The sequence below is a fragment of the Oncorhynchus masou genome, chromosome 2, assembly GCF_036934945.1.
Source record: "Oncorhynchus masou masou isolate Uvic2021 chromosome 2, UVic_Omas_1.1, whole genome shotgun sequence".
In the NCBI taxonomy this organism is placed as follows: domain Eukaryota; kingdom Metazoa; phylum Chordata; class Actinopteri; order Salmoniformes; family Salmonidae; genus Oncorhynchus; species Oncorhynchus masou.
The window spans coordinates 11,757,878-11,773,747 of NC_088213.1; the positions used below are offsets into that span (position 1 = coordinate 11,757,878).

Genomic DNA, 15,870 nt, shown 5'->3' on the forward strand with positions numbered 1-15,870 from the left:
CATGGTGGTGGTGGTGACCCGGGGTATAGTGGGACTAGGATGGCCTTCCATCATCATCATGGTGGTGGTGGTGACCCGGGGTATAGTGGGACTAGGATGGCCTTCCATCATCATCATGGTGGTGGTGGTGACCCGGGGTATAGTGGGACTAGGATGGCCTTCCATCATCATCATGGTGGTGGTGGTGACCCGGGGGTATAGTGGGACTAGGATGGCCTTCCATCATCATCATGGTGGTGGTGGTGACCCGGGGTATAGCGGGACTAGGATGGCCTTCCATCATCATCATGGTGGTGGTGGTGACCCGGGGTATAGTGGGACTAGGATGGCCTTCCATCATCATCATGGTGGTGGTGACCCGGGGTATAGTGGGACTAGGATGGCCTTCCATCATCATCATGGTGGTGGTGGTGACCCGGGGTATAGTGGGACTAGGATGGCCTTCCATCATCATCATGGTGGTGGTGGTGACCCGGGGTATAGTGGGACTAGGATGGCCTTCCATCATCATCATGGTGGTGGTGGTGACCCGGGGGTATAGTGGGACTAGGATGGCCTTCCATCATCATCATGGTGGTGGTGGTGGTGACCCGGGGGTATAGTGGGACTAGGATGGCCTTCCATCATCATCATGGTGGTGGTGGTGACCCGGGGGTATAGCGGGATGAGGATGACCTTCCACCATGGTGGTGACGGTGACCCGGGGGTATAGCGGGATTAGAATGACCTTCTGCCATGGTGGTGACGGTGACCCGCTGGTGACCATAGACAATGTAAACACTAAGGCCTAACCACGGAGTTGTTTCTACAGCGATGTTATGTTGGAACAGTTGGGCTGTGTGCTGTCAATATAAATGAATGTTACTATAGTAACACAGAGGTGTAGGAAGGCTACCGGGTTGTTTTGTTACTCAGTGGGACCTTATTGTTTTATAATTTCCTTCGGTTATTGTCCAATTCTGTTATTTATTCAGTGTGTCTCTTCTTTCAGAACATTATTCATATGTCTGTAGGATAGTATCTAAATCAAGTGACTTTCCTGTTAGCCTGTATGTGTCATCAGGAATGTGACGCAAAACTGCAATATGACAGTTTTCTGGCAAGTGGGGCTCTTATGTTGGGTATACAGTTTGCATACGGAGGGTGGAGACCGACTGTAAGGTGGAAAAGGAAGAGGTCAAAAGGGGGGTGAGTGTAACGGATGTGAAACGGCTAGCTTAGTTAGCTGTGGTCCGCGCTAAATAGCGTTTCAATCGGTGACGTCACTTGCTCTGAGACTGTAATAGCTCACCTTAGTTAATAAGTGATTAAGCCTGTGCTGGTTTTATGGACCACGTTACGTTATGTCTTTGAAGCAGTGACACTGTAGGTGATAAAAGTGAAAACCGTCAAAGAGATGGTTGATTCTCTCTGGCTTCAGTAGGGGCACTACATTTTGAATAATTGACAACAAAGGATGTAATCTGAACTGTTTATGCCCTGAGATGGAGATTTTCTATGGCTGTTTATTTTGTGTGTTTTGTCTTGAAAAGTGACGGATTATAGAATGAATGTTAAAGATGATGTCTGTATTGATGTATTGTCTGTGTCATGAAACTTCAATCATGAAGGAAGACTGTTGGGTAACCAGCCAAGTGGCCTGCGGTAGCATCATCATTATGATGTCATAACTCCTTCCTGTCTCAGTGCCGGGTTGAGACCCTGCACTCTAAAACACCCTTCTTTCCTAAAGTCCTCTCTGCTTATCCTCTTCTGTAGTGTCATCATTTCAGACCAATGAGAATAAGGAAATGGGACACGAGAAAAGGAATTTACATAGACTCAAGGCTGGTGATCTGAGAGATCCTAAAATGTGGGTCTCTCAGGTTTCAGGTTTTGCTTCTGCGTCCACTTGATAAAAAGTCTGTTTTTCTTCTATATATTTTTTGCTCAGGGTTTGTAGTGCGTTGGAAGATACCGTACATGGGATTTCAGAGCTGGTTAGCCGACATAGACGGGTATTCTCCAGATGGCGTTTTTAAGAAAAGATACAGATTTATTTTAGAAAATATTTAGTTATTCAGTGAATGTGACTTTTTTTATGTGTTACTTCAGAAAAATAAATGGACATTCTGTTAATCACAACGTGTAACTCACCTCTTGTAAATGTGTTATTTTATCTGTATTCATGATCAAGCATAAATCTTCCTTTTTTAAATATATTTTTTACACAGAACAATACTTCACTTGCTTATGCCTGAGCAGAAACCTTAGCAGAAATCACCTCTTCTAGGGGTTTGGTCAACTGAGAAGAGCTGAGGTAGTTAATGGTGTCAGACCTACGCAGTTAAACCGATGGGAATCGGTCCGGGAAGACTTGGTCCTGAAGCTACTAAACACAAAGCTAACACTAGATGGCACCAGTATAAAGGAATGAGTAACTCTGTCAGTCCCTCACACTGGTATGGTCAGAGGGTGCCACCTGGCTGTAGTTAGTTGCCTAAGCAGCATTAGTCCCTCACACTGGTATGGTCAGAGGGTGCCATCTGGCTGTAGTTAGTTGCCTAAGCAGCATTAGTCCCTCACACTGGTATGGTCAGAGGGTGCCATCTGGCTGTAGTTAGTTGCCTAAGCAGCATTAGTCCCTCACACTAGTAGTGTCCAAGTACCATCTGGCTGAAGTTGCTTTCTCACGGTCATCCCAACACCCAAGGCTATTTTGGAATGTTGATGGTGGTAGACCTGTCTCTCAATCGCAACAGCCGTGTTCAATGTTGAAATGAAATTCCAGTCACCCAAGTCATAGACTGTTCTCTCTGCTACCATACGTCAAGCAGTACCGGAGCGCCAAGTCCAGGTCCAAAAGGCTCCTTAACAGCTTCTAACCCCAAGCCATAAGACTGCTGAACAATATCAAATGGCCAACCGGACTATTTACATCCCAACAGCCGTGGTTATTGTAGACTGTCTATGGTGGTGAGCCTGTCTCTCATCCCAACAGCCGTGGTTATTTTGGACTGTCTATGGTGGTGAGCCTGCCTCTCAATCCTAACAGCCGTGGTTATTTTGGACTGTCTATGGTGGTGGGCCTGTCTCTCAACCCTAACAGCCGTGGTTATTGTGGACTGTTTATGGTGGTGTGTCTGCCTCTCATCCCTAACAGCCGTGGTTATTGTGGAATGTCTATGGTGGTGGGCCTGCCTCTCATCCCTAACAGCCGTGGTTATTGTGGACTGTTTATGGTGGTGAGTTTGTCTCTCATCCCTAACAGCCGTGGTTATTGTGGACTGTCTATGGTGGTGAGCCTGTCTCTCAATCCCAACAGCCATGGTTATTGTGGACTGTCTATGGTGGTGTGCCTGTCTCTCAACCCTAACAGCCGTGGTTATTGTGGACTGTCTATGGTGGTGTGCCTGTCTCAATCCTAACAGCCCTGGTTATTGTGGTATGTTTATGGTGGTGTGTCTGCCTCTCAATCCTAACAGCCGTGGTTATTGTGGACTGTCTATGGTGGTGTGCCTGTCTCTCAACCCTAACAGCCGTGGTTATTGTGGACTGTCTATGGTGGTGTGCCTGTCTCAATCCTAACAGCCATGGTTATTGTGGACTGTCTATGGTGGTGTGCCTGTCTCAATCCTAACAGCCATGGTTATTGTGGAATGTCTATGGTGGTGAGCCTGTCTCTCAATCCCAACAGCCGTGGTTATTGTGGACTGTCCATGGTGGTGTGCCTGTCTCAATCCTAACAGCCATGGTTATTGTGGACTGTCTATGGTGGTGTGCCTGTCTCAATCCTAACAGCCATGGTTATTGTGGACTGTCTATGGTGGTGAGCCTGCCTCTCAATCCTAACAGCCCTGGTTATTGTGGTATGTTTATGGTGGTGTGTCTGCCTCTCAACCCTAACAGCCGTGGTTATTGTGGACTGTCTATGGTGGTGAGCCTGTCTCTCATCCCTACAGCCGTGGTTATTGTGGACTGTCTGTCAACCCTAACAGCCGTGGTTATTGTGGACTGTCTATGGTGGTGTGCCTGTCTCAATCCTAACAGCCGTGGTTATTGTGGAATGTCTATGGTGGTGAGCCTGCCTCTCAATCCTAACAGCCCTGGTTATTGTGGACTGTCTATGGTGGTGTGCCTGTCTCAACCCTAACAGCCGTGGTTATTGTGGACTGTCTATGGTGGTGAGCCTGCCTCTCAATCCTAACAGCCCTGGTTATTGTGGTATGTTTATGGTGGTGTGTCTGCCTCTCAACCCTAACAGCCGTGGTTATTGTGGACTGTCTATGGTGGTGAGCCTGTCTCTCATCCCTACAGCCGTGGTTATTGTGGACTGTCTATGGTGGTGTGCCTGTCTCTCAACCCTAACAGCCGTGGTTATTGTGGACTGCCTATGGTGGTGTGCCTGTCTCAATCCTAACAGCCCTGGTTATTGTGGTATGTTTATGGTGGTGTGTCTGTCTCAATCCTAACAGCCATGGTTATTGTGGAATGTCTATGGTGGTGAGCCTGTCTCTCAATCCCAACAGCCGTGGTTATTGTGGACTGTCTATGGTGGTGTGCCTGTCTCAATCCTAACAGCCATGGTTATTGTGGAATGTCTATGGTGGTGAGCCTGTCTCTCAATCCCAACAGCCGTGGTTATTGTGGACTGTCTATGGTGGTGTGCCTGTCTCTCAACCCTAACAGCCGTGGTTATTGTGGACTGTCTGGTGGTGAGCCTGTCTCAATCCCTACAGCCGTGGTTATTGTGGACTGTCTATGGTGGTGTGCCTGTCTCTCAATCCCAACAGCCATGGTTATTGTGGACTGTCTATGGTGGTGTGCCTGTCTCTCATCCCTAACAGCCGTGGTTATTGTGGACTGTCTATGGTGGTGTGCCTGTCTCAATCCTAACAGCCCTGGTTATTGTGGTATGTTTATGGTGGTGTGTCTGCCTCTCAATCCTAACAGCCGTGGTTATTGTGGACTGTCTATGGTGGTGTGCCTGTCTCTCAACCCTAACAGCCGTGGTTATTGTGGACTGTCTATGGTGGTGTGCCTGTCTCAATCCTAACAGCCATGGTTATTGTGGACTGTCTATGGTGGTGTGCCTGTCTCAATCCTAACAGCCATGGTTATTGTGGACTGTCTATGGTGGTGTGCCTGTCTCAATCCTAACAGCCATGGTTATTGTGGACTGTCTATGGTGGTGAGCCTGCCTCTCAATCCTAACAGCCCTGGTTATTGTGGACTGTCTATGGTGGTGTGCCTGTCTCATCCCTAACAGCCGTGGTTATTGTGGACTGTCTATGGTGGTGAGTCTGTCTCTCATCCCTAACAGCCGTGGTTATTGTGGACTGTCTATGGTGGTGAGTCTGTCTCTCATCCCTAACAGCCGTGGTTATTGTGGACTGTCTATGGTGGTGTGCCTGTCTCAACCCTAACAGCCGTGGTTATTGTGGACTGTCTATGGTGGTGTGCCTGTCTCAATCCTAACAGCCATGGTTATTGTGGACTGTCTATGGTGGTGTGCCTGTCTCTCAACCCTAACAGCCGTGGTTATTGTGGACTGTCTGGTGGTGAGCCTGTCTCATCCCTAACAGCCGTGGTTATTGTGGACTGTCTATGGTGGTGAGCCTGTCTCTCAACCCTAACAGCCGTGGTTATTGTGGACTGTCTATGGTGGTGTGCCTGTCTCTCAACCCTAACAGCCGTGGTTATTGTGGACTGTCTATGGTGGTGTGCCTGTCTCTCATCCCTACAGCCGTGGTTATTGTGGACTGTCTATGGTGGTGAGCCAGCCTCTCATCCCTACAGCCGTGGTTATTGTGGACTGTCTATGGTGGTGTGTCTGCCTCTCAACCCTAACAGCCGTGGTTATTGTGGAATGTCTATGGTGGTGAGGCTGTCTCTCAACCCTAACAGCCGTGGTTATTGTGGACTGTCTATGGTGGTGAGCCAGCCTCTCATCCCTACAGCCGTGGTTATTGTGGACTGTCTATGGTGGTGTGCCTGTCTCTCATCCCTACAGCCGTGGTTATTGTGGACTGTCTATGGTGGTGAGCCTGTCTCTCAACCCTAACAGCCGTGGTTATTTTGGAATGTTGATGGTGGTGTGCCTGTCTCTCATCCCTAACAGCCGTGGTTATTGTGGAATGTCTATGGTGGTGAGCCTGTCTCTCATCCCTAACAGCCGTGGTTATTGTGGACTGTCTATGGTGGTGTGCCTGTCTCTCAATCCTAACAGCCGTGGTTATTGTGGACTGTCTATGGTGGTGAGCCTGTCTCTCATCCCTAACAGCCGTGGTTATTGTGGACTGTCTATGGTGGTGAGCCTGTCTCTCAATCCTAACAGCCGTGGTTATTGTGGACTGTCTATGGTGGTGAGCCTGTCTCTCAATCCTAACAGCCGTGGTTATTGTGGACTGTCTATGGTGGTGTGCCTGTCTCTCATCCCTAACAGCCGTGGTTATTGTGGACTGTCTATGGTGGTGTGCCTGTCTCTCATCCCTAACAGCCGTGGTTATTGTGGACTGTCTATGGTGGTGAGCCTGTCTCTCAATCCTAACAGCCGTGGTTATTGTGGACTGTCTATGGTGGTGAGCCTGTCTCTCAATCCTAACAGCCGTGGTTACTGTGGATGTTATGTTGATGGTGGAGTGCCTGTCTCTCAACACATCATGTTTACTTGTAGTATTTTCTGCCCTTCTACCCTTCATGTGTAACCAGATAATAAATGACTCATGATAACAAAATGGACAGTGTGGACTGCACCCATGCAGAGGAGATGACATTCCCAAAACTCATTCTGTGACAGATTGATGAATAGTTCCAATATATTGTGTGAAGGAGACAACCATGTACCCAATGCCTCCTATACTTTTCAGTAGAACTTGAACACTAAAGCCTGCAGATATATTATAACTTCTTGTAAGCATGAGCCTTCATGATGTGTTGTAGTAAGGCTTATAACCTACAGTGTATGATGTCTCTCTATCAACATTTCAGTTCACCAATTCTTACCATGTGTTCTGCAACATAATGCATTATACCTGTGCAGTATAGGGCTCTGAATAAAAACAAATGGAAATCTAGCCAGCAGGTAAATTATGGGCTTAAAATACAACAGTTAGGTTCAATATATATATTTATAGTGAACAGCTTGCAACTATTTTATTCATGTCCCATCTTTTTGGCTACAATTGTATGGAGAGTTTTTACCCCCAAGCCATAAGACTCCTGAACAGCTAATCAAATGGCTACCCAGACTATTTGCATTGTCCCCCCCCACCCCCCCCCACTACCCCCTATTTTACGCTGCTGCTACTCTCGAGTTATATTCTCTATGCATAGTCACTTTAATGATGGGGCTCCTGAGTGGTGCAGCGGTCTAAGGCACTGCATCTCAGCGGTCTAAGGCACTGCATCTCAGCGGTCTAAGGCACTGCATCTCAGTGGTCTAAGGCACTGCATCTCAGTGTTAGAGGAGTCACTACAGACCCCCTGGTTCAGTGGTCTAAGGCACTGCATCTCAGTGTTAGAGGAGTCACTACAGACCCCCTGGTTCAGTGGTCTAAGGCACTGCATCTCAGTGCTAGAGGAGTCACTACAGACACCCTGGTTCAGTGGTCTAAGGCACTGCATCTCAGTGTTAGAGGAGTCACTACAGACCCCCTGGTTCAGTGGTCTAAGGCACTGCATCTCAGTGTTAGAGGAGTCACTACAGACCCCCTGGTTCAGTGGTCTAAGGCACTGCATCTCAGTGCTAGAGGAGTCACTACAGACCCCCTGGTTCAGTGGTCTAAGGCACTGCATCTCAGTGCTAGAGGAGTCAATACAGACACCCTGGTTCAGCGGTCTAAGGCACTGCACCTCAGTGGTCTAAGGTACTGCATCTCAGTGGTCTAAGGCACTGCATCTCAGTGGTCTAAGGCACTGCATCTCAGTGGTCTAAGGCACTGCATCTCAGTGCTAGAGGTGTCACTACAGACACCCTGGTTCAGTGGTCTAAGGCACTGCATCTCAGTGGTCTAAGGTACTGCATCTCAGTGGTCTAAGGCACTGCATCTCAGTGGTCTAAGGCACTGCATCTCAGTGCTAGAGGTGTCACTACAGACACCCTGGTTCAGTGGTCTAAGGCACTGCATCTCAGTGCTAGAGGTGTCACTACAGACACCCTGGTTCAGTGGTCTAAGGCACTGCATCTCAGTGCTAGAGGAGTCACTACAGACACCCTGGTTCAGTGGTCTAAGGCACTGCATCTCAGTGCTAGAGGTGTCACTACAGACACCATGGTTCAGCAGTCTAAGGCACTGCATCTCAGTGCTAGAGGTGTCACTACAGACACCCTGGTTCAGTGGTCTAAGGCACTGCATCTCAGTGTTAGAGGAGTCACTACAGACACCCTGGTTCAGTGGTCTAAGGCACTGCATCTCAGTGCTAGAGGAGTCACTACAGACCCTGGTTCAGAGGTCTAAGGCACTGCATCTCAGTGTTAGAGGAGTCACTACAGACACCCTGGTTCAGTGGTCTAAGACACTGCATCTCAGTGCTAGAGGAGTCACTACAGACACCCTGGTTCAGTGGTCTAAGACACTGCATCTCAGTGCTAGAGGAGTCACTACAGACCCCCTGGTTCAGTGGTCTAAGACACTGCATCTCAGTGCTAGAGGAGTCACTACAGACCCCCTGGTTCAGTGGTCTAAGACACTGCATCTCAGTGCTAGAGGAGTCACTACAGACACCCTGGTTCAGTGGTCTAAGGCACTGCATCTCAGTGCTAGAGGAGTCACTACAGACACCCTGGTTCAGTGGTCTAAGGCACTGCATCTCAGTGCTAGAGGTGTCACTACAGACACCCTGGTGCAGTGGTCTAAGGCACTGCATCTCAGTGTTAGAGGAGTCACTACAGACACCCTGGTTCAGTGGTCTAAGGCACTGCATCTCAGTGTTAGAGGAGTCACTACAGACCCTGGTTCAGTGGTCTAAGGCACTGCATCTCAGTGCTAGAGGAGTCACTACAGACCCTGGTTCAGTGGTCTAAGGTACTGCATCTCAGTGCTAGAGGTCACTACAGACACCCTGGTGCAGTGGTCTAAGGCACTGCATCTCAGTGTTAGAGGAGTCACTACAGACACCCTGGTGCAGCGGTCTAAGGCACTGCATCTCAGTGCTAGAGGAGTCACTACAGACACCATGGTTCAGTGGTCTAAGGCACTGCATCTCAGTGTTAGAGGAGTCACTACAGACCCCCTGGTTCAGTGGTCTAAGGTACTGCATCTCAGTGCTAGAGGAGTCACTACAGACACCCTGGTTCAGTGGTCTAAGGCACTGCATCTCAGTGCTAGAGGAGTCACTACAGACACCCTGGTTCAGTGGTCTAAGGCACTGCATCTCAGTGCTAGAGGTGTCACTACAGACCCTGGTTCAGAGGTCTAAGGCACTGCATCTCAGTGCTAGAGGAGTCACTACAGACACCATGGTTCAGTGGTCTAAGGCACTGCATCTCAGTGCTAGAGGAGTCACTACAGACACCATGGTTCAGTGGTCTAAGGCACTGCATCTCAGTGCTAGAGGAGTCACTACAGACACCCTGGTTCAGTGGTCTAAGGCACTGCATCTCAGTGCTAGAGGAGTCACTACAGACACCCTGGTTCAGTGGTCTAAGGCACTGCATCTCAGTGCTAGAGGAGTCACTACAGACACCCTGGTTCAGTGGTCTAAGACACTGCATCTCAGTGCTAGAGGAGTCACTACAGACACCATGGTTCAGTGGTCTAAGGCACTGCATCTCAGTGCTAGAGGAGTCACTACAGACACCCTGGTTCAGTGGTCTAAGACACTGCACCTCAGTGCTAGAGGAGTCACTACAGACACCCTGGTTCAGTGGTCTAAGGCACTGCATCTCAGTGCTAGAGGTGTCACTACAGACCCTGGTTCAGTGGTCTAAGACACTGCATCTCAGTGCTAGAGGAGTCACTACAGACACCCTGGTTCAGTGGTCTAAGGCACTGCACCTCAGTGCTAGAGGAGTCACTACAGACACCCTGGTTCAGTGGTCTAAGGCACTGCATCTCAGTGCTAGAGGTGTCACTACAGACCCTGGTTCAGTGGTCTAAGACACTGCACCTCAGTGTTAGAGGTGTCACTACAGACACCCTGGTTCAGTGGTCTAAGGCACTGCATCTCAGTGCTAGAGGTGTCACTACAGACCCTGGTTCAGTGGTCTAAGGCACTGCATCTCAGTGTTAGAGGAGTCACTACAGACACCCTGGTTCAGTGGTCTAAGGCACTGCACCTCAGTGCTAGAGGAGTCACTACAGACACCCTGGTTCAGTGGTCTAAGGCACTGCATCTCAGTGCTAGAGGTGTCACTACAGACCCTGGTTCAGTGGTCTAAGACACTGCACCTCAGTGTTAGAGGTGTCACTACAGACACCCTGGTTCAGTGGTCTAAGGCACTGCATCTCAGTGCTAGAGGTGTCACTACAGACCCTGGTTCAGTGGTCTAAGGCACTGCACCTCAGTGTTAGAGGTGTCACTACAGACACCCTGGTTCAGTGGTCTAAGGCACTGCATCTCAGTGCTAGAGGTGTCACTACAGACCCCCTGGTTCAGTGGTCTAAGACACTGCATCTCAGTGTTAGAGGTGTCACTACAGACCCCCTGGTTCAGTGGTCTAAGGCACTGCACCTCAGTGCTAGAGGAGTCACTACAGACACCCTGGTTCAGTGGTCTAAGGCACTGCATCTCAGTGCTAGAGGTGTCACTACAGACCCTGGTTCAGTGGTCTAAGGCACTGCACCTCAGTGCTAGAGGAGTCACTACAGACACCCTGGTTCAGTGGTCTAAGGCACTGCATCTCAGTGCTAGAGGTGTCACTACAGACCCTGGTTCAGTGGTCTAAGGCACTGCATCTCAGTGTTAGGAGTCACTACAGACACCCTGGTTCAGTGGTCTAAGGCACTGCACCTCAGTGCTAGAGGAGTCACTACAGACACCCTGGTTCAGTGGTCTAAGGCACTGCATCTCAGTGCTAGAGGTGTCACTACAGACCCTGGTTCAGTGGTCTAAGACACTGCACCTCAGTGTTAGAGGTGTCACTACAGACACCCTGGTTCAGTGGTCTAAGGCACTGCATCTCAGTGCTAGAGGTGTCACTACAGACCCTGGTTCAGTGGTCTAAGGCACTGCACCTCAGTGTTAGAGGTGTCACTACAGACACCCTGGTTCAGTGGTCTAAGGCACTGCATCTCAGTGCTAGAGGTGTCACTACAGACCCTGGTTCAGCGGTCTAAGGCACTGCATCTCAGTGCTAGAGGTGTCACTACAGACACCCTGGTTCAGTGGTCTAAGGCACTGCATCTCAGTGCTAGAGGTGTCACTACAGACCCCCTGGTTCAGTGGTCTAAGACACTGCATCTCAGTGCTAGAGGTGTCACTACAGACACCCTGGTTCAGTGGTCTAAGGCACTGCATCTCAGTGCTAGAGGTGTCACTACAGACCCCCTGGTTCAGTGGTCTAAGACACTGCATCTCAGTGCTAGAGGTGTCACTACAGACACCCTGGTTCAGTGGTCTAAGGCACTGCATCTCAGTGCTAGAGGAGTCACTACAGACCCCCTGGTTCAGTGGTCTAAGGCACTGCATCTCAGTGCTAGAGGTCACTACAGACACCCTGGTTCAGTGGTCTAAGGTACTGCATCTCAGTGCTAGAGGTCACTACAGACACCCTGGTTCAGTGGTCTAAGGCACTGCATCTCAGTGCTAGAGGTCACTACAGACACCCTGGTTCAGTGGTCTAAGGCACTGCATCTCAGTGCTAGAGGTCACTACAGACACCCTGGTTCAGTGGTCTAAGGCACTGCATCTCAGTGCTAGAGGAGTCACTACAGACCCTGGTTCAGTGGTCTAAGGCACTGCATCTCAGTGTTAGAGGTGTCACTACAGACACCCTGGTTCAGTGGTCTAAGGCACTGCATCTCAGTGCTAGAGGAGTCACTACAGACACCCTGGTTCAGTGGTCTAAGGTACTGCATCTCAGTGCTAGAGGAGTCACTACAGACCCCCTGGTTCAGTGGTCTAAGGCACTGCATCTCAGTGCTAGAGGTCACTACAGACACCCTGGTTCAGTGGTCTAAGGTACTGCATCTCAGTGCTAGAGGAGTCACTACAGACCCCCTGGTTCAGTGGTCTAAGGCACTGCATCTCAGTGCTAGAGGTGTCACTACAGACACCCTGGTGCAGTGGTCTAAGGCACTGCATCTCAGTGCTAGAGGTCACTACAGACACCCTGGTTCAGTGGTCTAAGGCACTGCATCTCAGTGCTAGAGGTCACTACAGACACCCTGGTGCAGTGGTCTAAGGCACTGCATCTCAGTGCTAGAGGTCACTACAGACACCCTGGTTCAGTGGTCTAAGGCACTGCATCTCAGTGCTAGAGGTCACTACAGACACCCTGGTGCAGTGGTCTAAGGCACTGCATCTCAGTGCTAGAGGTGTCACTACAGACACCCTGGTTCAGTGGTCTAAGGCACTGCATCTCAGTGCTAGAGGTCACTACAGACCCTGGTTCAGTGGTCTAAGGCACTGCATCTCAGTGCTAGAGGAGTCACTACAGACACCCTGGTTCAGTGGTCTAAGGCACTGCATCTCAGTGCTAGAGGAGTCACTACAGACCCCCTGGTTCAGTGGTCTAAGGCACTGCATCTCAGTGCTAGAGGTGTCACTACAGACACCCTGGTTCAGTGGTCTAAGGCACTGCATCTCAGTGCTAGAGGTGTCACTACAGACACCCTGGTTCAGTGGTCTAAGGCACTGCATCTCTGTGCTAGAGGTGTCACTACAGACACCCTGGTTCAGTGGTCTAAGGCACTGCATCTCAGTGCTAGAGGTGTCACTACAGACACCCTGGTTCAGTGGTCTAAGGCACTGCATCTCAGTGCTAGAGGTGTCACTACAGACCCCCTGGTTCAGTGGTCTAAGGCACTGCATCTCAGTGCTAGAGGTGTCACTACAGACACCCTGGTTCAGCGGTCTAAGGCACTGCATCTCAGTGCTAGAGGTGTCACTACAGACCCCCTGGTTCAGTGGTCTAAGGCACTGCATCTCAGTGCTAGAGGTGTCACTACAGACACCCTGGTTCAGTGGTCTAAGGCACTGCATCTCAGTGCTAGAGGTGTCACTACAGACACCCTGGTTCAGTGGTCTAAGGCACTGCATCTCAGTGCTAGAGGAGTCACTACAGACACCCTGGTTCAGTGGTCTAAGGCACTGCATCTCAGTGCTAGAGGTGTCACTACAGACACCCTGGTTCAGTGGTCTAAGGCACTGCATCTCAGTGCTAGAGGTGTCACTACAGACACCCTGGTTCAGTGGTCTAAGGCACTGCATCTCAGTGCTAGAGGTCACTACAGACACCCTGGTGCAGTGGTCTAAGGCACTGCATCTCAGTGCTAGAGGAGTCACTACAGACACCCTGGTTCAGTGGTCTAAGGCACTGCATCTCAGTGCTAGAGGTGTCACTACAGACACCCTGGTTCAGTGGTCTAAGGCACTGCATCTCAGTGCTAGAGGTGTCACTACAGACACCCTGGTTCAGTGGTCTAAGGCACTGCATCTCAGTGCTAGAGGTGTCACTACAGACACCCTGGTTCAGTGGTCTAAGGCACTGCATCTCAGTGCTAGAGGTGTCACTACAGACACCCTGGTTCAGTGGTCTAAGGCACTGCATCTCAGTGCTAGAGGTGTCACTACAGACACCCTGGTTCAGTGGTCTAAGGCACTGCATCTCAGTGCTAGAGGAGTCACTACAGACCCCCTGGTTCAGTGGTCTAAGGCACTGCATCTCAGTGCTAGAGGAGTCACTACAGACCCCCTGGTTCAGTGGTCTAAGGCACTGCATCTCAGTGCTAGAGGTGTCACTACAGACACCCTGGTTCAGTGGTCTAAGGCACTGCATCTCAGTGCTAGAGGTGTCACTACAGACACCCTGGTTCAGTGGTCTAAGGCACTGCATCTCTGTGCTAGAGGTGTCACTACAGACACCCTGGTTCAGTGGTCTAAGGCACTGCATCTCAGTGCTAGAGGAGTCACTACAGACCCCCTGGTTCAGTGGTCTAAGGCACTGCATCTCAGTGCTAGAGGTGTCACTACAGACACCCTGGTTCAGTGGTCTAAGGCACTGCATCTCAGTGCTAGAGGTGTCACTACAGACACCCTGGTTCAGTGGTCTAAGGCACTGCATCTCAGTGCTAGAGGTGTCACTACAGACACCCTGGTTCAGTGGTCTAAGGCACTGCATCTCAGTGCTAGAGGTGTCACTACAGACACCCTGGTTCAGTGGTCTAAAGCACTGCATCTCAGTGCTAGAGGAGTCACTACAGACCCCCTGGTTCAGTGGTCTAAGGCACTGCATCTCAGTGCTAGAGGTGTCACTACAGACACCCTGGTTCAGCGGTCTAAGGCACTGCATCTCAGTGCTAGAGGTGTCACTACAGACACCCTGGTTCAGCGGTCTAAGGCACTGCATCTCAGTGCTAGAGGTGTCACTACAGACCCCCTGGTTCAGTGGTCTAAGGCACTGCATCTCAGTGCTAGAGGAGTCACTACAGACACCCTGGTTCAGTGGTCTAAGGCACTGCATCTCAGTGCTAGAGGTGTCACTACAGACACCCTGGTTCAGCGGTCTAAGGCACTGCATCTCAGTGTTAGAGGTGTCACTACAGACACCCTGGTTCAGTGGTCTAAGGCACTGCATCTCAGTGCTAGAGGTGTCACTACAGACACCCTGGTTCAAATCCAGGCTGTATCACAACCCGGCCTGTGATTGGGAGTCCCATATGGCAGTGCTTAATTGGCCCAGCGTCGTCCAGGTTTGGCTGGTGTAGGCCATCATTGTAAATAAGAATTTGTTATTGACTGACTTGCAAAGTTAAATAAAGGTTCAATTTATAAAAAAACTATGAAATGATTTTACTATTAACTTATCCTCAGCAGTAATTGGTTTTACCCCTCGTTGGTAATTGGTTTTACCCCTCGTTGGTAATTGGTTTTACCCCTCGTTGGTAATTGGTTTTACCCCTCGTTGGTAATTGGTTTTACCCCTCGTTGGTAATTGGCTTTACCCCTGTTGGTAATTGGCTTTACCTCTCGTTGAGTCATTGTTCCAGATTTGTGCGACATGGTAAATAACTTACATAAAACAATGATGCGTTTGCTCCTTTATATAAAACTCACCGGTGGCGGGTGATACACACTGCACAAAACAGGCTGAGACAATTTATGCTCGATCTGAAAATGTGGTCGGAGTCGCCATATGGATGGTGTGATCAATTGCGGAGCCTCTGGAAGCGTGCAGAGGCCAAATTGAGCTCCATACACACATTCATGTGCCTCTCAAATGTTTTACCTACAGTAGGCGCTGCAAGGCCAATAGATGTCCGCCGTGCAGCGGTGATATGGCCTCTGCAGAAGTCAGGCCATTTATACCTCTTGCGTTTCTCTGAGCAGAGCTGTTGTGAAGGAAGTTGTCAAAGAAGTGAGTTTGTGTTTATACAGGAACTCCTGCACCCACCTGCCCTCAACCAATCATGACAATGCAGAGCTATACAGGAACTCCCGCACCCACCTGCCCTCAACCAATCATGACAATGCAGAGCTATACAGGAACTCCCGCACCCACCTGCCCTCAACCAATCATGACAATGCGGAGCTATACAGGAACTCCCGCACCCACCTGCCCTCAACCAATCATGACAATGCGGAGCTATACAGGAACTCCCGCACCCACCTGCCCTCAACCAATCATGACAATGCGGAGCTATACAGGAACTCCCGCACCCACCTGCCCTCAACCAATCATGACAATGCGGAGCTATACAGGAGCCCCCCCACACCCAATGCAGACAT

The 15,870-nt window shown here is 50.0% G+C and overlaps 1 protein-coding gene across 3 annotated transcripts in view; it reads left to right on the forward strand.

The window, feature by feature from the left end:
• The window catches only part of LOC135555242 (inactive serine protease PAMR1-like), a 104,826-nt gene that overhangs the window by 43,431 nt on the left and 45,525 nt on the right, over nt 1-15,870 (forward strand). The window lies entirely within an intron of this gene.